Source organism: Rhipicephalus microplus, chromosome 2 (genome assembly GCF_043290135.1).
Source record: "Rhipicephalus microplus isolate Deutch F79 chromosome 2, USDA_Rmic, whole genome shotgun sequence".
Lineage (NCBI taxonomy): Eukaryota > Metazoa > Arthropoda > Arachnida > Ixodida > Ixodidae > Rhipicephalus > Rhipicephalus microplus.
The window spans coordinates 76,118,251-76,141,604 of NC_134701.1; the positions used below are offsets into that span (position 1 = coordinate 76,118,251).

The following is a 23,354-nucleotide window of genomic DNA, read 5'->3' on the forward strand; positions in this document are numbered from 1 at the left end:
CCTAACAAATAATGCATCGGTCTTCTAAACGGGGGATTGCGGGTTCGAGTCCCACCGAGGGTGGGTTATCCTTTTTCATTACCAAAGGGTTTCTGCTATAGTTTTCTTGCTTGAACCAAAGCATGTGCATTTCCCTTTCTCCTATATTAATTTCGATGGTGTGTTCTACAGTAACCTAGAGTACAAGTGCTATTGAAAGGAACGCCAGTGAATCACTCGCACACCGCCGTCGTGGCCTAACGGATAAGGCATCGGTTTCCTAAACCGGGGATTGTGGGTTCGAGTCCCGCCGAGGGTGGGATATTCTTTTTCATTAACAAAAGGTTTCTGCTACAGTTTTCTTGCTTGAACCAAAGCATTGCATTTCCCTTTCTCCTATATTAATTTCGTTGGTGTGTTCTACAGTAACCTAGAGTAAAAGTGCTATTGAAAGGAACGCCAGTGAATCGCTCGCACACCGCCGTCGAGGCCTAACGGATAAGGCATCGGTCTTCTAAACCGGGGATTGCGGGTTCGAGTCCCACCAAGGGTGAGTTATTCTTTTTTACTAACAAAGGGTTTCTCCCACAGTTTTCTTGCTTGAACCAAAGCACATGCATTTTCTTTTCCCCTATATTCCTTTCGATTGTGTGTTTTACTGTAACCTAGAGTAAAAGCGCTAATGAAAGAAACGCCAGCGCATCGCTCGCACATCGCCCTCATGGCCTACGAATAAGGCATCGGTATTCCAAACGAGGGATTGCGGGTTCGAGTCCCGCCAAGGGTGAAATATTCTTTTTCATTAACAAAGGTTTCTGCTACAGTTTTCTTGTTTGAAGCAAAACATATGCGCTCCTTTTCTCCTATATTCCTTTCGATGGTGTGTTTTACTGTAACCTAAAGTAAACGCGCTAATGAAAAGAACGCTAGTGGTACGCTCGCACATCGCCCTCGTGGCCTAACAAATAAGGCATCGGTCTTCTAAACGGGGGAATCGGGTTCGAGTCCCACCGAGGGTGGGTTATCCTTTTTCATTACCAAAGGGTTTCTGCTACAGTTTTCTTGCTTGAACCAAAGCATGTGCATTTCCCTTTCTCCTATATTAATTTCTATGGTGTGTTCTACTGTAACCTAAAGTAAAAGCGCTAATGAAAGGAACGTTAGTGCATCAATCGCACGTTGCTCACGTGGCCTAACGGATAAGGCATTGGTCTTCTTAACCGGGGATCGCGGGTTCGAGTTCCACCGAGTGTGGGTTATTCTTTTTCATTACCAAATGGTTTGTGCTACAGTTTTCTGGCTTGAAGCAAATCATATGCGTTTCCTTTTCCCCTATATTCCTTTCGATGGTGTGTTCTACAGTAACCTAGAGTAAAAGCGCTATTGAAAGGAACGCCAGTGTATCGCTCGCACACCGCCCTCGTGGCCTAACGGATAAGGCATCGGTCTCCTAAACCGGGGATTGCGGGTTCGAGTCCCACCGAGGGTGGATTATCCTTTTTCAATACCAAGGGTTTCTGCAACAGTTTTCATGCTTGAAGCAGAGCATATGCGTTTCTTTTTCTCCTATATTCCTTTCGATGGTGTGTTCTACAGTAACCTAGAGTAAAAGTGCTAAAGAAAGGAACGCCAGTGCATCGCTCGCACATCACCCTCGTGGCCTAACGAATAAGGCATCGGTCTTCCAAACGGGGGATTGCGGGTTCGAGTCCCGCCAAGGGTGGGTTATTCTTTTTCATTAACAAAGGGTTTCTGCTACAGTTTTCTTGTTTGAAGCAAAGCATATGCGCTCCTTTTCTCCTATATTCCTTTCGATGGTGTGTTTTACTGTAACCTAGAGTAAACGCGCTAATAAAAACAAGGCTAGTGCAACGCTCGCACATCGCTCTCGTGGCCTAAAGAATAAGGCATCGGTCTTCTAAACGGGGGATCGCGGGTTCGAGTCCCGCCGAGGGTGGGTTATCCTTTTTCATTAACAAAGCGTTTCTGCTACAGTTTTCTTGCTTGAACGAAAGCATGTGCATTTCCCTTTCTCCTATATTAATTTCTATGGTGTGTTCTACTGTAACCTAATGTAAAAGCGCTAATGAAAGGAACGTTAGTGCATCAATCGCACGTTGCTCACGTGGCCTAACGGATAAGGCATTGGTCTTCTTAACCGGGGATCGCGGGTTCGAGTTCCACCGAGTGTGGGTTATTCTTTTTCATTACCAAATGGTTTGTGCTACAGTTTTCTGGCTTGAAGCAAATCATATGCGTTTCCTTTTCCCCTATATTCCTTTCGATGGTGTGTTCTACTGTCCCCTAAAGTAAAAGCGCTAATGAAAGGAACGCCAGTGCATCGCTCGCACATTGCCCTCGTAGCCTAACAAATAAGGCATCGGTCTTCTAAACCGGGGATTGCGGGTGCGAGTGCCGCCGAGGGTGGGTTATCCGTTTTCATTACCACGGGTTTGTGCTACAGTTTTCTTGCTTGAAGCAAATCATATGCGTTTCCTTTTCCCCTATATTCTTTTGGATGATGTGTTCTACTGTAACCTAGAGTAAACGCGCTAATGAAAAGAACGCTAGTGCATCGCTCGCACATCACCCTCGTGGCCTAACAAATAATGCATCGGTCTTCTAAACGGGGGATTGCGGGTTCGAGTCCCGCCGAGGGTGGGATATTCTTTTTCATTAACAAAAGGTTTCTGCTACAGTTTTCTTGCTTGAACCAAAGCATTGCATTTCCCTTTCTCCTATATTAATTTCGTTGGTGTGTTCTACAGTAACCTAGAGTAAAAGTGCTATTGAAAGGAACGCCAGTGAATCGCTCGCACACCGCCGTCGAGGCCTAACGGATAAGGCATCGGTCTTCTAAACCGGGGATTGCGGGTTCGAGTCCCACCAAGGGTGAGTTATTCTTTTTTATTAACAAAGGGTTTCTCCCACAGTTTTCTTGCTTGAACCAAAGCACATGCATTTTCATTTCCCCTATATTCCTTTCGATTGTGTGTTTTACTGTAACCTAGAGTAAAAGCGCTAATGAAAGGAACACCAGCGCATGGCTCGCACATCGCCCTCGTGGCCTAACGGATAAGGCATTGGTCTTCTTAACCGGGGATCGCGGGTTCGAGTCCCACCGAGTGTGGGTTATTCTTTTTCATTACCAAAGGGTTTGTGCTACAGTTTTCTGGCTTGAAGCAAATCATATGCGTTTCCTTTTCCCCTATATTCCTTTCGATGGTGTGTTCTACAGTAACCTAGAGTAAAAGCGCTATTGAAAGGAACGCCAGTGTATCGCTCGCACACCGCCCTCGTGGCCTTACGGATAAGGCATCGGTCTCCTAAACCGGGGATTGCGGGTTCGAGTGCCCCCGAGGGTGGGTTATCCTTTTTCATTACCAATGGTTTGTGCTACAGTTTTCTTGCTTGAAGCAAAGCATGTGGATTTTCCTTTCTCCTTTCGATGGTGCGTTCTACTGAAACCTAGAGTAAAAGTGCTAAAGAAAGGAACGCCAGTGCATCGCTCGCACATCACCCTCGTGGCCTAACGAATAAGGCATCGGTCTTCCAAACGGGGGATTGCGGGTTCGAGTCCCACCAAGGGTGGGTTATTCTTTTTCAATAAAAAAGGGTTTCTGCTGCAGTTTTCTTGTTTGAAGCAAAGCATATGCGCTCCTTTTCTCCTATATTCCTTTCGATGGTGTGTTTTACTGTAACCTAGAGTAAACGCGCTAATGAAAACAAGGCTAGTGCAACGCTCGCACATCGCCCTCGTGGCCTAACGAATAAGGCATCGGTCTTCTAAACGGGGGATCGCGGGTTCGCGTCCGGCCGAGGGTGGGTTATCCTTTTTCGTTAACAGAGGGTTTCTGCTACAGTTTCCTTGCTTGAACCAATGCATGTGCATTTCCCTTTCTCCTATATAAATTTAATTTCGATGGTGTGTTCTACTGTCCCCTAAAGTAAAAGCGCTAATAAAAGGAACGCCAGTGCATCGCTCGCACATTGCCCTCGTAGCCTAACAAATAAGGCATCGGTCTTCTAAACCGGGGATTGCGGGAGCGAGTGCCGCCGAGGGTGAGTTATCCGTTTTCATTACAACGGGTTTGTGCTACAGTTTTCTTGCTTGAAGCAAATCATATGCGTTTCCTTTTCCCCTATATTCCTTTGGATGATGTGTTCTACTGTAACCTAGAGTAAACGCGCTAATGAAAAGAACGCTAGTGCATCGCTCGCACATCGCCCTCTTGGCCTAACGAATAAGGCATTGGTCTTCTAAACGGGGGATTGCGGGTTCGAGTCCCGCCGAGGGTTGGTTATCCTTTTTCATTAACAAAGGGTTTCTGCTACAGTTTTCTTGTTTGAAGCAAAGCATATGCGCTCCTTTTCTCCTATATTCCTTTTGATGGTGTGTTTTACTGTAACCTAAAGTAAACGCGCTAATGAAAAGAACGCTAGTGGTACACTCGCACATCGCCCTCGTGTCCTAACGAATAATGCATCGGTCTTCTAAACGGAGGATTGCGGGTTCGAGTCCCACCGAGGGTGGGTTATCCTTTTTCATTACCAAAGGGTTTCTGCTACAGTTTTCTTGCTTGAACCAAAGCATTGCATTTCCCTTTCTCCTATATTAATTTCGTGTGTGTGTTCTACAGTAACCTAGAGTAAAAGTGCTATTGAAAGGAACGCCAGTGAATCGCTCGCACACCGCCGTCGAGGCCTAACGGATAATGCATCGGTCTTCTAAACCGGGGATTGCGGGTTCGAGTCCCACCAAGGGTGAGTTATTCTTTTTTACTAACAAAGGGTTTCTCCCACAGTTTTCTTGCTTGAACCAAAGCAATTGCGTTTTCTTTTCCCCTGTATTCCTTTCGATGGTGTGTTCTACTGCAACCTAGAGTAAAAGCGCTAATGAAAGGAACGCCAGTGCATCACCCGCACATCGCCCTCGTGGCCTAACGGATAAGGCATCGGTCTCCTAAACCGGGGATATCGGGTTCGAGTCCCGCCGAGGGTAGGATATTTTTTTTCAATCACCGAAAAGGTTTCTGCTACAGTTTTCTAGCTTGAAGCAAAGCTTATGCGCTTCTTTTCCTCTATAATCCTTTCGATATTGTGTTCTACTGTAACCTAGAATAAACGCGCTAATAAAAGGAAACCCATGGCATTACTCGCACATCGGCTTCGTGGCCTAACGAATAAAACATCGGTATTCTAAACAGGGGATTGCGGGTCCGAGTGCCGCTGAGGGTGGGTTATCCTTTTTTATTAACAAAGGGTTTCTCCCACAGTTTTCTTGCTTGAACCAAAGCAATTGCGTTTTCTTTTCCCCTATATTCCTTTCAATGGTGTGTTCTACAGTAACCTAGAGTAAAAGTGCTAATGAAAGGAACGCCAGTGCATCGCTCGCACATCGCCCTCGTGGCCTAACGGATATGGCATCGGTCTCCTTAACCGGGGACTGCGGGCTCGAGTGCCCCCGAGGGTGGGTTATCCTTTTTCATTACCAAAGGTTTGTGCTACAGTTTTCTTGCTTGAAGCAAAGCATGTGGATTTCCCTTTCTCCTTTCGATGGTGCGTTCTACTGAAACATAGAGTAAAAGTGCTAATGAAAGGAACGCCACTGCATCGCTCGCACATCGCCCTCGTGGCCTAACGAATAAGGCATCGGTATTCCAAACGGAATTGCGGGTTCGAGTCCCGCCAAGGGTGGAATATTCTTTTTCATTAACAAAGGGTTTCTGCTACAGTTTTCTTGTTTGAAGCAAAACATATGCGCTCCTTTTCTCCTATATTCCTTTCGATGGTGTGTTTTACTGTAACCTAAAGTAAACGCGCTAACGAAAAGAATGCTAGTGGTACGCTCGCACATCGCCCTCGTGGCCTAACGAGTAAGGCATCGGTCTTCTAAATGGGGGAATCGGGTTCGAGTCCCACCGAGGGTTGGTTACCCTTTTTCATTACCAAAGAGTTTCTGCTACAGTTTTCTTGCTTGAACCAAAGCATGTGCATTTCCCTTTCTCCTATATTAATTTCTATGGTGTGTTCTACTGTAACCTAAAGTAAAAGCGCTAATGAAAGGAACGTTAGTGCATCAATCGCACGTTGCTCTCGTGGCCTAACGGATAAGGCATTGGTCTTCTTAACCGGGGATCGCGGGTTCGAGTCCCACCGAGTGTGGGTTATTCTTTTTCATTACCAAAAGGTTTGTGCTACAGTTTTCTGGCTTGAAGCAAATCATATGCGTTTCCTTTTCCCCTATATTCCTTTCGATGGTGTGTTCTACAGTAACCTAGAGTAAAAGTGCTATTGAAAGGAACGCCAGTGTATCACTCGCACACCGCCCTCGTGGCTTTACGGATAAGGCATCGGTCTCCTAAACCGGGGATTGCGGGTTCGAGTCCCACCCAGGGTGGATTATCCTTTTTCAATACCAAGGGTTTCCGCAACAGTTTTAATGCTTGAAGCAGAGCATATGCGTTTCCTTTTCTCCTATATTCCTTTCGATGGTGTGTTCTACAGTAACCTAGAGTAAAAGTGCTAAAGAAAGGAACGCCAGTGCATCGCTCGCACATCACCCTCGTGGCCTAACGAATAAGGCATCGGTCTTCCAAACGGGGGATTGCGGGTTCGAGTCCCGCCAAGGGTGGGTTTTTCTTTTTCATTAACAAAGGGTTTCTGCTACAGTTTTCTTGTTTGAAGCAAAGCTTATGCGCTCCTTTTCTCCTATATTCCTTTTGATGGTGTGTTTTACTGTAACCTAGAGTAAACGCGCTAATGAAAACAAGGCTAGTGCAACGCTCGCACATCGCCCTCGTGGCCTAACGAATAAGGCATCGGTCTTCTAAACGGGGGATCGCGGGTTCGAGTCCCGCCGAGGGTGGGTTATCCCTTTTCATCAACAAAGGGTTTCTGCTACAGTTTTCTTGCTTGAACCAATGCATGTGCATTTCCCTTTCTCCTATATAAATTTAATTTCGATGATGTGTTCTACTGTCCCCTAAAGTAAAAGCGCTAATGAAAGGAACGTCAGTGCATCGCTCGCACATTGCCCTCGTAGCCTAACAAATAAGGCATCGGTCTTCTAAACCGGGGATTGCGGGTGCGAGTGCCGCCGAGGGTGGGTTATCCGTTTTCATTACCACGGGTTTGTGCTACAGTTTTCTTGCTTGAAGCAAATCATATGCGTTTCCTTTTCCCCTATATTCCTTTCTTTCTTTCTTTCTTTATTTTACCCTCAGGGCTTTACAGCATTGTAGAGGGGAGGGGCAAAAAGCAAAACATACACTTAATAAGTCAGCCAACGCACAAAAAGTACAAAAGATTCAATAAGAAAACGAGCAAAAGCGAAACGGGCAAAAGCACAACAAACAAAAAAGAGGCAAAAGCGAAACGGGCAAAAAGCAAAACATACACGTAAGAAGCCAGCCAACGCACAAAAGGTGCAAAAGATTCAATAATAAGAAAACGACAAAAAAATGCGGTGTGAAATACAAGTTACGAATACAATGAGGTACTATCGCGTGCGCGACATGTAATGCATTTTACATGGAAGATGTCAAGGCCTGACGGAACGCGTCAGGTTCAGTAATACTGGCGGTTGATGTTGACAGAAGATTCCAGTCGCGACATGTGTTAGGAAGGAAAGACTGGGAAAAGGTGACGGTGTTACTTCGAGGGATATGCACTTTGTGGAGGTGATCTATGCGGGATGATATGAAAGATGCAGGCTGCAATAAGCGCGATTTTAGAACGTGATTGTGATAGTATATTTTTTGGAACGCGCAAAGGCGAGCGATTTTTCTGCGCATGACAAGTGGAGGGAGATTAAGCCTGACCTTCATGGCAGTTACACTAGATGTTCGATTATAGCTGCAAAGAATGAAACGTGACGACCGGTTTTGGATTGCCTCTAATTTGTTAACGAGTGTTATATGGCCGGGATCCCATACACATGCGGCGTACTCCAGTAGAGGACGGATGTAGGTGATGTACAGCTGTTTCTTTAAAAAAGTCGGCGCAACAGGAAAGTTTCGTTTTAAGTAACCGAGCATGCGATTAGACTTGGATGTGACGTGATTAATGTGGTCGGACCATGATAGCGAGTTAGTAATGTGAACACCAAGATACTTATAAGATCGGACATATTCAAGAGGGGTTGCGTTCAGGCTGTATGAATAGTTATCGATAGATGTGTGGTTACGTGAAACTCTCATTGCTTTACATTTAGAAATGTTAAGTTCCATTTTCCAAAGGTTACACCAATGTAAAATGTTGTTTAGGTCTGATTGTAAGGTTTCGTTGTCGTTATGATCAGTAATTTTACGGTAAATGACACAATCGTCAGCGAAGAGGCAAATAGGGGAGGATATGTTAGTAGGCAAGTCATTAATATAAATTAAAAATAGTAGTGGGCCTAAAACAGAACCTTGAGGTATGCCTGAACGCACGGGCACTTCAGAGGAATTAATATCGTTAGTACAAACAAACTGTGTGCGGTTAGAAAGAAATTCTTTTATCCAGTCAAGTAATAACGGGTCTATGCTCAAGCAATGTAATTTTAGTAGGAGCAGTTCATGGTTAACCTTGTCAAAAGCTTTGGCGAAATCTAGGAAAATACAATTAATAGTCGTACCTGAGTCAAGTGCAGCGTGGAGATCATTAGTAAATAGTATTAGTTGTGTTTCGCAAGAAAAAAATTTGCGGAAACCATGCTGAGAGTTATGAAAGAAGTTATTTGATTCCAAATGTTTAACGAGGTTTGAGTAAATTATATGCTCCATTAGTTTGCAAGGGACCGATGTGAGAGAAATAGGACGATAATTACGGGGGTTATGTCTTTCACCAGATTTATGGAGTGGGATCACATTAGCGGTTTTCCAGTCTTTAGGTAGACAGTTATCTTGGAGCGATTTAGTAAAGAGGCAGCCTAAAATAATGGAACTGTATTCCTTAGTATTCTGAAGAAATTTAGAGTTAATTGAGTCAACTCCACATGACGATGATCGCTTTAGCTTATCAATTAGTGTCGCAATGCCGGTTGTATTAAAGGTAATGGGATCCATAGGAAGACAGTCAAGATTCTGTATGCATGGACGATTGTTAATGATGAAGTAGGAGAAAGAAGAAGCGAACGTTTCATTCAGTAACGAAGCACAGTGATCTTTTGGGACTGGATTACCAAGTTCATCAACAAGGCAAATAGTTGAGTCCTCTTTCGGCTTAAATGTGTTCCAAAACTGTTTTGGATTAGCTTGCAACAGTGCTGGTAGTGTGAAGTGAAAGAAATGGTGTTTGGCACTATTGAGAGCGTCATTGTAGGATGATGTGTTCTACTGTAACCTAGAGTAAACGCGCTAATGAAAAGAACGCTAGTGCATCGCTCGCACATCGCCCTCTTGGCCTAACGAATAAGGCATCGGTCTTCTAAACGGGGGATTGCGGGTTCGAGTCCCGCCGAGGGTTGGTTATCCTTTTTCATTAACAAAGGGTTTCCGCTACAGTTTTGTTGTTTGAAGCAAAGCATATGCGCTCCTTTTCTCCTATATTCCTTTTGATGGTGTGTTTTACTGTAACCTAAAGTAAACGCGCTAATGAAAAGAACGCTAGTGGTACACTCGCACATCACCCTCGTGGCCTAACGCATAATGCATCGGTCTTCTAAACGGGGGATTGCGGGTTCGAGCCCCACCGAGGGTGGGTTATCCTTTTTCATTACCAAAGGGTTTCTGCTACAGTTTTCTTGCTTGAACCAAAGCACATGCATTTTCTTTTCCCCTATATTCCTTTCGATTGTGTGTTTTACTGTAAGCTAGAGTAAAAGCGCTAATGAAAGGAACGCCAGCGCATCGCTCGCACATCGCCCTCGTGGCCTAACGGATAAGGCATCGGTCTCCTAAACCGGGGATGGCGGGGTCGAGTCCCGCCGAGGGTGGGGATTCTTTTTCATTAACAAAGTGTTTCTGCTACAGTTTTCTTGCTTGCAGCAAAGCAATTGCGTTTTCTTTTCCCCTATATTCCTTTCGATGGTGTGTTCTACTGCAACCTAGAGTAAAAGCGCTAATGAAAGGAACGCCAGTGCATCACCCGCACATCGCCCTCGTGGCCTAACGGATAAGGCATCGGTCTCCTAAACCGGGGATATCGGGTTCGAGTCCCGCCGAGGGTAGGATATTTTTTTCAATCACCGAAAAGGTTTCTGCTACAGTTTTCTAGCTTGAAGCAAAGCTTATGCGCTTCTTTTCCCCTATAATCCTTTCGATGTTGTGTTCTACTGTAACCTAGAGTAAACGCGCTATTAAAAGGAACCCCATGGCATTACTCGCACATCGGCTTCGTTGCCTAACGAATAAAGCATCGGTATTCTAAACAGGGGATTGCGGGTCCGAGTGCCGCGGAGGGTGGGTTATCCTTTTTTATTAACAAAGGGTTTCTCCCAAAGTTTTCTTGCTTGAACCAAAGCATATGCATTTCCTTTTCCCCTATATTCCTTTCGGTGATGGGTTCTACTGTAACCCAGAGTAAACGCGCTAATGAAAGGAACGCCAGTGCATTGCTCGCCCATTGCCCTCGCGGCCTAACGGATAAGGCATCGGTCTCCTAAACCGGTGATGGCGGGGTCGAGTCCCGCCGAGGGTGGGATATTCTTTTTCAATAACAAAGGGTTTCTGCTAAATTTTTCTTGCTTGAAGCAGAGCATATGCGTTTCCTTTTCCCCTATATTGCTTTCGATGGTGTGTTCTACAGTAACCTAGAGTAAAAGTGCTAATGAAAGGAACGCCAGTGCATCGCTCGCACATCGCCCTCGTGGCCTAACGGATATGGCATCGGTCTCCTTAACCGGGGACTGCCGGCTCGAGTGCCCCCGAGGGTGGGTTATCCTTTTTCATTCCCAAAGGTTTGTGCTACAGTTTTCTTGCTTGAAGCAAAGCATGTGGATTTCCCTTTCTCTTTTCGATGGTGCGTTTTACTGAAACCTAGAGTAAAAGTGCTAATGAAAGGAACGCCACTGCATCGCTCGCACATCGCCCTCGTGGCCTAACGAATAAGGCATCGGTATTCCAAACGGGGGATTGCGGGTTCGAGTCCCGCCAAGGGTGGAATATTCTTTTTCATTAACAAAGGGTTTCTGCTACAGTTTTCTTGTTTGAAGCAAAACATATGCGCTCCTTTTCTCCTATATTCCTTTCGATGGTGTGTTTTACTGTAACCTAAAGTAAACGCGCTAATGAAAAGAACGCTAGTGGTACGCTTGCACATCGCCCTCGTGGCCTAACGAATAAGGCATCGGTCTTCTAAACGGGGGAATCGGGTTCGAGTCCCACCGAGGGTGGGTTATCCTTTTTCATTACCAAAGGGTTTCTGCTACAGTTTTCTTGCTTGAACCAAAGCATGTGCATTTCCCTTTCTCCTATAATATTTCTACGGTGTGTTCTATTGTAACCTAAAGTAAAAGCGCTAATGGAAGGAACGTTAGTGCATCAATTGCACGTTGCTCTCGTGGCCTAACGGATAAGGCATTGGTCTTCTTAACCGGGGATCGCGGGTTCGAGTCCCACCGAGTGTGGGTTATTCTTTTTCATTACCAAAGGGTTTGTGCTACAGTTTTCTGGCTTGAAGCAAATCATATGCGTTTCCCTTTCCCCTATATTCCTTTCGATGGTGTGTTCTACAGTAACCTAGAGTAAAAGTGCTATTGAAAGGAACGCCAGTGTATCGCTCGCACACCGCCCTCGTGGCCTTACAGATAAGGCATCGGTCTCCTAAACCGGGGATTGCGGGTTCGAGTCCCACCGAGGGTGGATTATCCTTTTTCAATACCAAGGGTTTCTGCAACAGTTTTCATGCTTGAAGCAGAGCATATGCGTTTCTTTTTCTCCTATATTCCTTTCGATGGTGTGTTCTACAGTAACCTAGAGTAAAAGTGCTAAAGAAAGGAACGCCAGTGCATCGCTCGCACATCACCCTCGTGGCCTAACGAATAAGGCATCGGTCTTCCAAACGGGGGATTGCGGGTTCGAGTCCCGCCAAGGGTGGGTTATTTTTTTTCATTAACAAAGGGTTTCTGCTACAGTTTTCTTGTTTGAAGCAAAGCATATGCGCTCCTTTTCTCCTATATTCCTTTCGATGGTGTGTTTTACTGTAACCTAGAGTAAACGCGCTAATAAAAACAAGGCTAGTGCAACGCTCGCACATCGCTCTCGTGGCCTAACGAATAAGGCATCGGTCTTCTAAACGGGGGATCGCGGGTTCGAGTCCCGCCGAGGGTGGGTTATCCTTTTTCATTAACAAAGCGTTTCTGCTACAGTTTTCTTGCTTGAACCAAAGCATGTGCATTTCCCTTTCTCCAATATAAATTTAATTTCGATGGTGTGTTCTACTGTCCCCTAAAGTAAAAGCGCTAATGAAAGGAACGCCAGTGCATCGCTCGCACATTGCCCTCGTAGCCTAACAAATAAGGCATCGGTCTTCTAAACCGGGGATTGCGGGTGCGAGTGCCGCCGAGGGTGGGTTATCCGTTTTCATTACCACGGGTTTGTGCTACAGTTTTCTTGCTTGAAGCAAATCATATGCGTTTCCTTTTCCCCTATATTCTTTTGGATGATGTGTTCTACTGTAACCTAGAGTAAACGCGCTAATGAAAAGAACGCTAGTGCATCGCTCGCACATCACCCTCGTGGCCTAACAAATAATGCATCGGTCTTCTAAACGGGGGATTGCGGCTTCGAGTCCCGCCGAGGGTGGGATATTCTTTTTCATTAACAAAAGGTTTCTGCTACAGTTTTCTTGCTTGAACCAAAGCATTGCATTTCCCTTTCTCCTATAATAATTTCGTTGGTGTGTTCTACAGTAACCTAGAGTAAAAGTGCTATTGAAAGGAACGCCAGTGAATCGCTCGCACACCGCCGTCGAGGCCTAACGGATAAGGCATCGGTCTTCTAAACCGGGGATTGCGGGTTCGAGTCTCACCAAGGGTGAGTTATTCTTTTTTACTAACAAAGGGTTTCTCCCACAGTTTTCTTGCTTGAACCAAAGCACATGCATTTTCATTTCCCCTATATTCCTTTCGATTGTGTGTTTTACTGTAACCTAGAGTAAAAGCGCTAATGAAAGGAACGCCAGCGCATGGCTCGCACATCGCCCTCGTGGCCTAACGGATAAGGCATCGGTCTTCTAAACCGGGATTGCGGATTCGAGTCCCGCCGAGGGTGGGTTATCCTTTTTCAATACCATGTGTTTCTGCAACAGTTTTCTTGCTTGAAGCAGAGCATATGCGTTTCCTTTTCCCCTATATTCCTTTCGATGGTGTGTTCTACAGTAACCTAAAGTAAAAGTGCTAATGAAAGGAACGCCAGTGCATCGCTCGCACATCGCCCTCGTGGCCTAACGGGTAACGCATCGGTCTTCTTAACCGGGGATCGCGGGTTCGAGTCCCACCGAGTGTGGGTTATTCTTTTTCATTACCAAAGGGTTTGTGCTACAGTTTTCTGGCTTGAAGCAAATCATATGCGTTTCCTTTTCCCCTATATTCCTTTCGATGGTGTGTTCTACTGTAACCTAAAGTAAAAGCGCTAATGAAAGGAACGTTAGTGCATCAATCGCACGTTGCTCACGTGGCCTAACGGATAAGGCATTGGTCTTCTTAACCGGGGATCGCGGGTTCGAGTCCCACCGAGTGTGGGTTATTCTTTTTCATTACCAAAGGGTTTGTGCTACAGTTTTCTGGCTTGAAGCAAATCATATGCGTTTCCTTTTCCCCTATATTCCTTTCGATGGTGTGTTCTACAGTAACCTAGAGTAAAAGCGCTATTGAAAGGAACGCCAGTGTATCGCTCGCACACCGCCCTCGTGGCCTTACGGATAAGGCATCGGTCTCCTAAACCGGGGATTGCGGGTTCGAGTGCCCCCGAGGGTGGGCTATCCTTTTTCATTACCAATGGTTTGTGCTACAGTTTTCTTGCTTGAAGCAAAGCATGCGGATTTTCCTTTCTCCTTTCGATGGTGCGTTCTACTGAAACCTAGAGTAAACGCGCTAATGAAAACAAGGCTAGTGCAACGCTCGCACATCGCCCTCGTGGCCTAACGAATAAGGCATCGGTATTTCAAACGGGGGATTGCGGGTTCGAGTCCCGCCAAGGGTGGAATATTCTTTTTCATTAACAAAGGGTTTCTGCTACAGTTTTCTTGTTTGAAGCAAAACATATGCGCTCCTTTTCTCCTATATTCCTTTCGATGGTGTGTTTTACTGTAACCTAAAGTAAACGCGCTAACGAAAAGAATGCTAGTGGTACGCTCGCACATCGCCCTCGTGGCCTAACGAGTAAGGCATCGGTCTTCTAAACGGGGGAATCGGGTTCGAGTCCCACCGAGGGGGGGTTACCCTTTTTCATTACCAAAGGGTTTCTGCTACAGTTTTCTTGCTTGAACCAAAGCATGTGCATTTCCCTTTCTCCTATATTAATTTCTATGGTGTGTTCTACTGTAACCTAAAGTAAAAGCGCTAATGAAAGGAACGTTAGTGCATCAATCGCACGTTGCTCTCGTGGCCTAACGGATAAGGCATTGGTCTTCTTAACCGGGGATCGCGGGTTCGAGTCCCACCGAGTGTGGGTTATTCTTTTTCATTACCAAAGGGTTTGTGCTACAGTTTTCTGGCTTGAAGCAGAGCATATGCGTTTCCTTTTCTCCTATATTCCTTTCGATGGTGTGTTCTACAGTAACCTAGAGTAAAAGTGCTAAAGAAAGGAACGCCAGTGCATCGCTCGCACATCACCCTCGTGGCCTAACGAATAAGGCATCGGTCTTCCAAACGGGGGATTGCGGGTTCGAGTCCCGCCAAGGGTGGGTTTTTCTTTTTCATTAACAAAGGGTTTCTGCTACAGTTTTCTTGTTTGAAGCAAAGCTTATGCGCTCCTTTTCTCCTATATTCCTTTTGATGGTGTGTTTTACTGTAACCTAGAGTAAACGCGCTAATGAAAACAAGGCTAGTGCAACGCTCGCACATCGCCCTCGTGGCCTAACGAATAAGGCATCGGTCTTCTAAACGGGGGATCGCGGGTTCGAGTCCCGCCGAGGGTGGGTTATCCCTTTTCATCAACAAAGGGTTTCTGCTACAGTTTTCTTGCTTGAACCAATGCATGTGCATTTCCCTTTCTCCTATATAAATTTAATTTCGATGATGTGTTCTACTGTCCCCTAAAGTAAAAGCGCTAATGAAAGGAACGCCAGTGCATCGCTCGCACATTGCCCTCGTAGCCTAACAAATAAGGCATCGGTCTTCTAAACCGGGGATTGCGGGTGCGAGTGCCGCCGAGGGTGGGTTATCCGTTTTCATTACCACGGGTTTGTGCTACAGTTTTCTTGCTTGAAGCAAATCATATGCGTTTCCTTTTCCCCTATATTCCTTTCTTTCTTTCTTTCTTTATTTTACCCTCAGGGCTTTACAGCATTGTAGAGGGGAGGGGCAAAAAGCAAAACATACACTTAATAAGTCAGCCAACGCACAAAAAGTACAAAAGATTCAATAAGAAAACGAGCAAAAGCGAAACGGGCAAAAGCACAACAAACAAAAAAGAGGCAAAAGCGAAACGGGCAAAAAGCAAAACATACACGTAAGAAGCCAGCCAACGCACAAAAGGTGCAAAAGATTCAATAATAAGAAAACGACAAAAAAATGCGGTGTGAAATACAAGTTACGAATACAATGAGGTACTATCGCGTGCGCGACATGTAATGCATTTTACATGGAAGATGTCAAGGCCTGACGGAACGCGTCAGGTTCAGTAATACTGGCGGTTGATGTTGACAGAAGATTCCAGTCGCGACATGTGTTAGGAAGGAAAGACTGGGAAAAGGTGACGGTGTTACTTCGAGGGATATGCACTTTGTGGAGGTGATCTATGCGGGATGATATGAAAGATGCAGGCTGCAATAAGCGCGATTTTAGAACGTGATTGTGATAGTATATTTTTTGGAACGCGCAAAGGCGAGCGATTTTTCTGCGCATGACAAGTGGAGGGAGATTAAGCCTGACCTTCATGGCAGTTACACTAGATGTTCGATTATAGCTGCAAAGAATGAAACGTGACGGCCGGTTTTGGATTGCCTCTAATTTGTTAACGAGTGTTATATGGCCGGGATCCCATACACATGCGGCGTACTCCAGTAGAGGACGGATGTAGGTGATGTACAGCTGTTTCTTTAAAAAAGTCGGCGCAACAGGAAAGTTTCGTTTTAAGTAACCGAGCATGCGATTAGACTTGGATGTGACGTGATTAATGTGGTCGGACCATGATAGCGAGTTAGTAATGTGAACACCAAGATACTTATAAGATCGGACATATTCAAGAGGGGTTGCGTTCAGGCTGTATGAATAGTTATCGATAGATGTGTGGTTACGTGAAACTCTCATTGCTTTACATTTAGAAATGTTAAGTTCCATTTTCCAAAGGTTACACCAATGTAAAATGTTGTTTAGGTCTGATTGTAAGGTTTCGTTGTCGTTATGATCAGTAATTTTACGGTAAATGACACAATCGTCAGCGAAGAGGCAAATAGGGGAGGATATGTTAGTAGGCAAGTCATTAATATAAATTAAAAATAGTAGTGGGCCTAAAACAGAACCTTGAGGTATGCCTGAACGCACGGGCACTTCAGAGGAATTAATATCGTTAGTACAAACAAACTGTGTGCGGTTAGAAAGAAATTCTTTTATCCAGTCAAGTAATAACGGGTCTATGCTCAAGCAATGTAATTTTAGTAGGAGCAGTTCATGGTTAACCTTGTCAAAAGCTTTGGCGAAATCTAGGAAAATACAATTAATAGTCGTACCTGAGTCAAGTGCAGCGTGGAGATCATTAGTAAATAGTATTAGTTGTGTTTCGCAAGAAAAAAATTTGCGGAAACCATGCTGAGAGTTATGAAAGAAGTTATTTGATTCCAAATGTTTAACGAGGTTTGAGTAAATTATATGCTCCATTAGTTTGCAAGGGACCGATGTGAGAGAAATAGGACGATAATTACGGGGGTTATGTCTTTCACCAGATTTATGGAGTGGGATCACCTTAGCGGTTTTACAGTCTTTAGGTAGACAGTTATCTTGGAGCGATTTAGTAAAGAGGCAGCCTAAAATAATGGAACTGTATTCCTTAGTATTCTGAAGAAATTTAGAGTTAATTGAGTCAACTCCACATGACGATGATCGCTTTAGCTTATCAATTAGTGTCGCAATGCCGGTTGTATTAAAGGTAATGGGATCCATAGGAAGACAGTCAAGATTCTGTATGCATGGACGATTGTTAATGATGAAGTCGGAGAAAGAAGAAGCGAACGTTTCATTCAGTAACGAAGCACAGTGATCTTTTGGGACTGGATTACCAAGTTCATCAACAAGGCAAATAGTTGAGTCCTCTTTCGGCTTAAATGTGTTCCAAAACTGTTTTGGATTAGCTTGCAACAGTGCTGGTAGTGTGAAGTGAAAGAAATGGTGTTTGGCACTATTGAGAGCGTCATTGTAGGATGATGTGTTCTACTGTAACCTAGAGTAAACGCGCTAATGAAAAGAACGCTAGTGCATCGCTCGCACATCGCCCTCTTGGCCTAACGAATAAGGCATCGGTCTTCTAAACGGGGGATTGCGGGTTCGAGTCCCGCCGAGGGTTGGTTATCCTTTTTCATTAACAAAGGGTTTCCGCTACAGTTTTCTTGTTTGAAGCAAAGCATATGCGCTCCTTTTCTCCTATATTCCTTTTGATGGTGTGTTTTACTGTAACCTAAAGTAAACGCGCTAATGAAAAGAACGCTAGTGGTACACTCGCACATCACCCTCGTGGCCTAACGAATAATGCATCGGTCTTCTAAACGGGGGATTGCGGGTTCGAGCCCCACCGAGGGTGGGTTATCCTTTTTCATTACCAAAGGGTTTCTGCTACAGTTTTCTTGCTTGAACCAAAGCACATGCATTTTCTTTTCCCCTATATTCCTTTCGATTGTGTGTTTTACTGTAAGCTAGAGTAAAAGCGCTAATGAAAGGAACGCCAGCGCATCGCTCGCGCATCGCCCTCGTGGCCTAACGGATAAGGCATCGGTCTCCTAAACCGGGGATGGCGGGGTCGAGTCCCGCCGAGGGTGGGGATTCTTTTTCATTAACAAAGTGTTTCTGCTACAGTTTTCTTGCTTGCAGCAAAGCAATTGCGTTTTCTTTTCCCCTATATTCCTTTCGATGGTGTGTTCTACTGCAACCTAGAGTAAAAGCGCTAATGAAAGGAACGCCAGTGCATCACCCGCACATCGCCCTCGTGGCCTAACGGATAAGGCATCGGTCTCCTAAACCGGGGATATCGGGTTCGAGTCCCGCCGAGGGTAGGATATTTTTTTTCAATCACCGAAAAGGTTTCTGCTACAGTTTTCTAGCTTGAAGCAAAGCTTATGCGCTTCTTTTCCCCTATAATCCTTTCGATGTTGTGTTCTACTGTAACCTAGAGTAAACGCGCTATTAAAAGGAACCCCATGGCATTACTCGCACATCGGCTTCGTTGCCTAACGAATAAAGCATCGGTATTCTAAACAGGGGATTGCGGGTCCGAGTGCCGCGGAGGGTGGGTTATCCTTTTTTATTAACAAAGGGTTTCTCCCAAAGTTTTCTTGCTTGAACCAAAGCATATGCATTTCCTTTTCCCCTATATTCCTTTCGGTGATGGGTTCTACTGTAACCCAGAGTAAACGCGCTAATGAAAGGAACGCCAGTGCATCGCTCGCCCATTGCCCTCGCGGCCTAACGGATAAGGCATCGGTCTCCTAAACCGGTGATGGCGGGGTCGAGTCCCGCCGAGGGTGGGATATTCTTTTTCAATAACAAAGGGTTTCTGCTAAATTTTTCTTGCTTGAAGCAGAGCATATGCGTTTCCTTTTCCCCTATATTGCTTTCGATGGTGTGTTCTACAGTAACCTAGAGTAAAAGTGCTAATGAAAGGAACGCCAGTGCATCGCTCGCACATCGCCCTCGTGGCCTAACGGATATGGCATCGGTCTCCTTAACCGGGGACTGCCGGCTCGAGTGCCCCCGAGGGTGGGTTATCCTTTTTCATTCCCAAAGGTTTGTGCTACAGTTTTCTTGCTTGAAGCAAAGCATGTGGATTTCCCTTTCTCTTTTCGATGGTGCGTTTTACTGAAACCTAGAGTAAAAGTGCTAATGAAAGGAACGCCACTGCATCGCTCGCACATCGCCCTCGTGGCCTAACGAATAAGGCATCGGTATTCCAAACGGGGGATTGCGGGTTAGAGTCCCGCCAAGGGTGGAATATTCTTTTTCATTAACAAAGGGTTTCTGCTACAGTTTTCTTGTTTGAAGCAAAACATATGCGCTCCTTTTCTCCTATATTCCTTTCGATGGTGTGTTTTACTGTAACCTAAAGTAAACGCGCTAATGAAAAGAACGCTAGTGGTACGCTTGCACATCGCCCTCGTGGCCTAACGAATAAGGCATCGGTCTTCTAAACGGGGGAATCGGGTTCGAGTCCCACCGAGGGTGGGTTATCCTTTTTCATTACCAAAGGGTTTCTGCTACAGTTTTCTTGCTTGAACCAAAGCATGTGCATTTCCCTTTCTCCTATAATATTTCTACGGTGTGTTCTATTGTAACCTAAAGTAAAAGCGCTAATGGAAGGAACGTTAGTGCATCAATAGCACGTTGCTCTCGTGGCCTAACGGATAAGGCATTGGTCTTCTTAACCGGGGATCGCGGGTTCGAGTCCCACCGAGTGTGGGTTATTCTTTTTCATTACCAAAGGGTTTGTGCTACAGTTTTCTGGCTTGAAGCAAATCATATGCGTTTCCCTTTCCCCTATATTCCTTTCGATGGTGTGTTCTACAGTAACCTAGAGTAAAAGTGCTATTGAAAGGAACGCCAGTGTATCGCTCGCACACCGCCCTCGTGGCCTTACAGATAAGGCATCGGTCTCCTAAACCGGGGATTGCGGGTTCGAGTCCCACCGAGGGTGGATTATCCTTTTTCAATACCAAGGGTTTCTGCAACAGTTTTCATGCTTGAAGCAGAGCATATGCGTTTCTTTTTCTCCTATATTCCTTTCGATGGTGTGTTCTACAGTAACCTAGAGTAAAAGTGCTAAAGAAAGGAACGCCAGTGCATCGCTCGCACATCACCCTCGTGGCCTAACGAATAAGGCATCGGTCTTCCAAACGGGGGATTGCGGGTTCGAGTCCCGCCAAGGGTGGGTTATTTTCTTTCATTAACAAAGGGTTTCTGCTACAGTTTTCTTGTTTGAAGCAAAGCATATGCGCTCCTTTTCTCCTATATTCCTTTCGATGGTGTGTTTTACTGTAACCTAGAGTAAACGCGCTAATAAAAACAAGGCTAGTGCAACGCTCGCACATCGCTCTCGTGGCCTAACGAATAAGGCATCGGTCTTCTAAACGGGGGATCGCGGGTTCGAGTCCCGCCGAGGGTGGGTTATCCTTTTTCATTAACAAAGCGTTTCTGCTACAGTTTTCTTGCTTGAACCAAAGCATGTGCATTTCCCTTTCTCCAATATAAATTTAATTTCAATGGTGTGTTCTACTGTCCCCTAAAGTAAAAGCGCTAATGAAAGGAACGCCAGTGCATCGCTCGCACATTGCCCTCGTAGCCTAACAAATAAGGCATCGGTCTTCTAAACCGGGGATTGCGGGTGCGAGTGCCGCCGAGGGTGGGTTATCCGTTTTCATTACCACGGGTTTGTGCTACAGTTTTCTTGCTTGAAGCAAATCATATGCGTTTCCTTTTCCCCTATATTCTTTTGGATGATGTGTTCTACTGTAACCTAGAGTAAACGCGCTAATGAAAAGAACGCTAGTGCATCGCTCGCACATCACCCTCGTGGCCTAACAAATAATGCATCGGTCTTCTAAACGGGGGATTGCGGGTTCGAGTCCCGCCGAGGGTGGGATATTCTTTTTCATTAACAAAAGGTTTCTGCTACAGTTTTCTTGCTTGAACCAAAGCATTGCATTTCCCTTTCTCCTATATTAATTTCGTTGGTGTGTTCTACAGTAACCTAGAGTAAAAGTGCTATTGAAAGGAACGCCAGTGAATCGCTCGCACACCGCCGTCGAGGCCTAACGGATAAGGCATCGGTCTTCTAAACCGGGGATTGCGGGTTCGAGTCCCACCAAGGGTGAGTTATTCTTTTTTACTAACAAAGGGTTTCTCCCACAGTTTTCTTGCTTGAACCAAAGCACATGCATTTTCATTTCCCCTATATTCCTTTCGATTGTGTGTTTTACTGTAACCTAGAGTAAAAGCGCTAATGAAAGGCACGCCAGCGCATGGCTCGCACATCGCCCTCGTGGCCTAACGGATAAGGCATCGGTCTTCTAAACCGGGATTGCGGATTCGAGTCCCGCCGAGGGTGGGTTATCCTTTTTCAATACCATGTGTTTCTGCAACAGTTTTCTTGCTTGAAGCAGAGCATATGCGTTTCCTTTTCCCCTATATTCCTTTCGATGGTGTGTTCTACAGTAACCTAAAGTAAAAGTGCTAATGAAAGGAACGCCAGTGCATCGCTCGCACATCGCCCTCGTGGCCTAACGGGTAACGCATCGGTCTTCTTAACCGGGGATCGCGGGTTCGAGTCCCACCGAGTGTGGGTTATTCTTTTTCATTACCAAAGGGTTTGTGCTACAGTTTTCTGGCTTGAAGCAAATCATATGCGTTTCCTTTTCCCCTATATTCCTTTCGATGGTGTGTTCTACTGTAACCTAAAGTAAAAGCGCTAATGAAAGGAACGTTAGTGCATCAATCGCACGTTGCTCACGTGGCCTAACGGATAAGGCATTGGTCTTCTTAACCGGGGATCGCGGGTTCGAGTCCCACCGAGTGTGGGTTATTCTTTTTCATTACCAAAGGGTTTGTGCTACAGTTTTCTGGCTTGAAGCAAATCATATGCGTTTCCTTTTCCCCTATATTCCTTTCGATGGTGTGTTCTACAGTAACCTAGAGTAAAAGCGCTATTGAAAGGAACGCCAGTGTATCGCTCGCACACCGCCCCCGTGGCCTTACGGATAAGGCATCGGTCTCCTAAACCGGGGATTGCGGGTTCGAGTGCCCCCGAGGGTGGGCTATCCTTTTTCATTACCAATGGTTTGTGCTACAGTTTTCTTGCTTGAAGCAAAGCATGCGGATTTTCCTTTCTCCTTTCGATGGTGCGTTCTACTGAAACCTAGAGTAAAAGTGCTAAAAAAAGGAACGCCAGTGCATCGCTCGCACATCACCCTCGTGGCCTAACGAATAAGGCATCGGTCTTCCAAACGGGGGATGGCGGGTTCGAGTCCCACCAAGAGTGGGTTATTCTTTTTCAATAAAAAAGGGTTTCTGCTGCAGTTTTCTTGTTTGAAGCAAAGCATATGCGCTCCTTTTCTCCTATATTCCTTTCGATGGTGTGTTTTACTGTAACCTAGAGTAAACGCGCTAATGAAAACAAGGCTAGTGCAACGCTCGCACATCGCCCTCGTGGCCTAACGAATAAGGCATCGGTCTTCTAAACGGGGGATCGCGGGTTCGCGTCCGGCCGAGGGTGGGTTATCCTTTTTCATTAACAAAGGGTTTCTGCTACAGTTTCCTTGCTTGAACCAGTGCATGTGCATTTCCCTTTCTCCTATATAAATTTAATTTCGATGGTGTGTTCTACTGTCCCCTAAAGTAAAAGCGCTAATAAAAGGAACGCCAGTGCATCGCTCGCCCATTGCCCTCGCGGCCTAACGGATAAGGCATCCGTCTCCTAAACCGGTGATGGCGGGGTCGAGTCCCGCCGAGGGTGGGATATTCTTTTTCAATAACAAAGGGTTTCTGCTAAATTTTTCTTGCTTGAAGCAGAGCATATGCGTTTCCTTTTCCCCTATATTGCTTTCGATGGTGTGTTCTACAGTAACCTAGAGTAAAAGTGCTAATGAAAGGAACGCCAGTGCATCGCTCGCACATCGCCCTCTTGGCCTAACGAATAAGGCATCGGTCTTCTAAACGGGGGATTGCGGGTTCGAGTCCCGCCGAGGGTTGGTTATCCTTTTTCATTAACAAAGGGTTTCCGCTACAGTTTTCTTGTTTGAAGCAAAGCATATGCGCTCCTTTTCTCCTATATTAATTTTGATGGTGTGTTTTACTGTAACCTAAAGTAAACGCGCTAATGAAAAGAACGCTAGTGGTACACTCGCACATCACCCTCGTGGCCTAACGAATAATGCATCGGTCTTCTAAACGGGGGATTGCGGGTTCGAGCCCCACCGAGGGTGGGTTATCCTTTTTCATTACCAAAGGGTTTCTGCTACAGTTTTCTTGCTTGAACCAAAGCACATGCATTTTCTTTTCCCCTATATTCCTTTCGATTGTGTGTTTTACTGTA

The 23,354-nt window shown here is 45.4% G+C and overlaps 3 non-coding genes across 3 annotated transcripts; all 3 read left to right on the forward strand.

The window, feature by feature from the left end:
* Positions 1-1,395: 1,395 nt before the first annotated feature.
* On the forward strand, positions 1,396-1,468 carry TRNAR-CCU (transfer RNA arginine (anticodon CCU)). The gene has a single exon. It is a non-coding gene; the product is annotated as a tRNA-Arg (tRNA).
* A 5,306-nt stretch (positions 1,469-6,774) lies between these two features.
* Positions 6,775-6,847, forward strand: TRNAR-UCU (transfer RNA arginine (anticodon UCU)). Its single transcript has one exon. It is a non-coding gene; the product is annotated as a tRNA-Arg (tRNA).
* Positions 6,848-14,969: 8,122 nt separating this feature from the next.
* On the forward strand, positions 14,970-15,042 carry TRNAR-UCU (transfer RNA arginine (anticodon UCU)). Its single transcript has one exon. It is a non-coding gene; the product is annotated as a tRNA-Arg (tRNA).
* Positions 15,043-23,354: the final 8,312 nt, after the last annotated feature.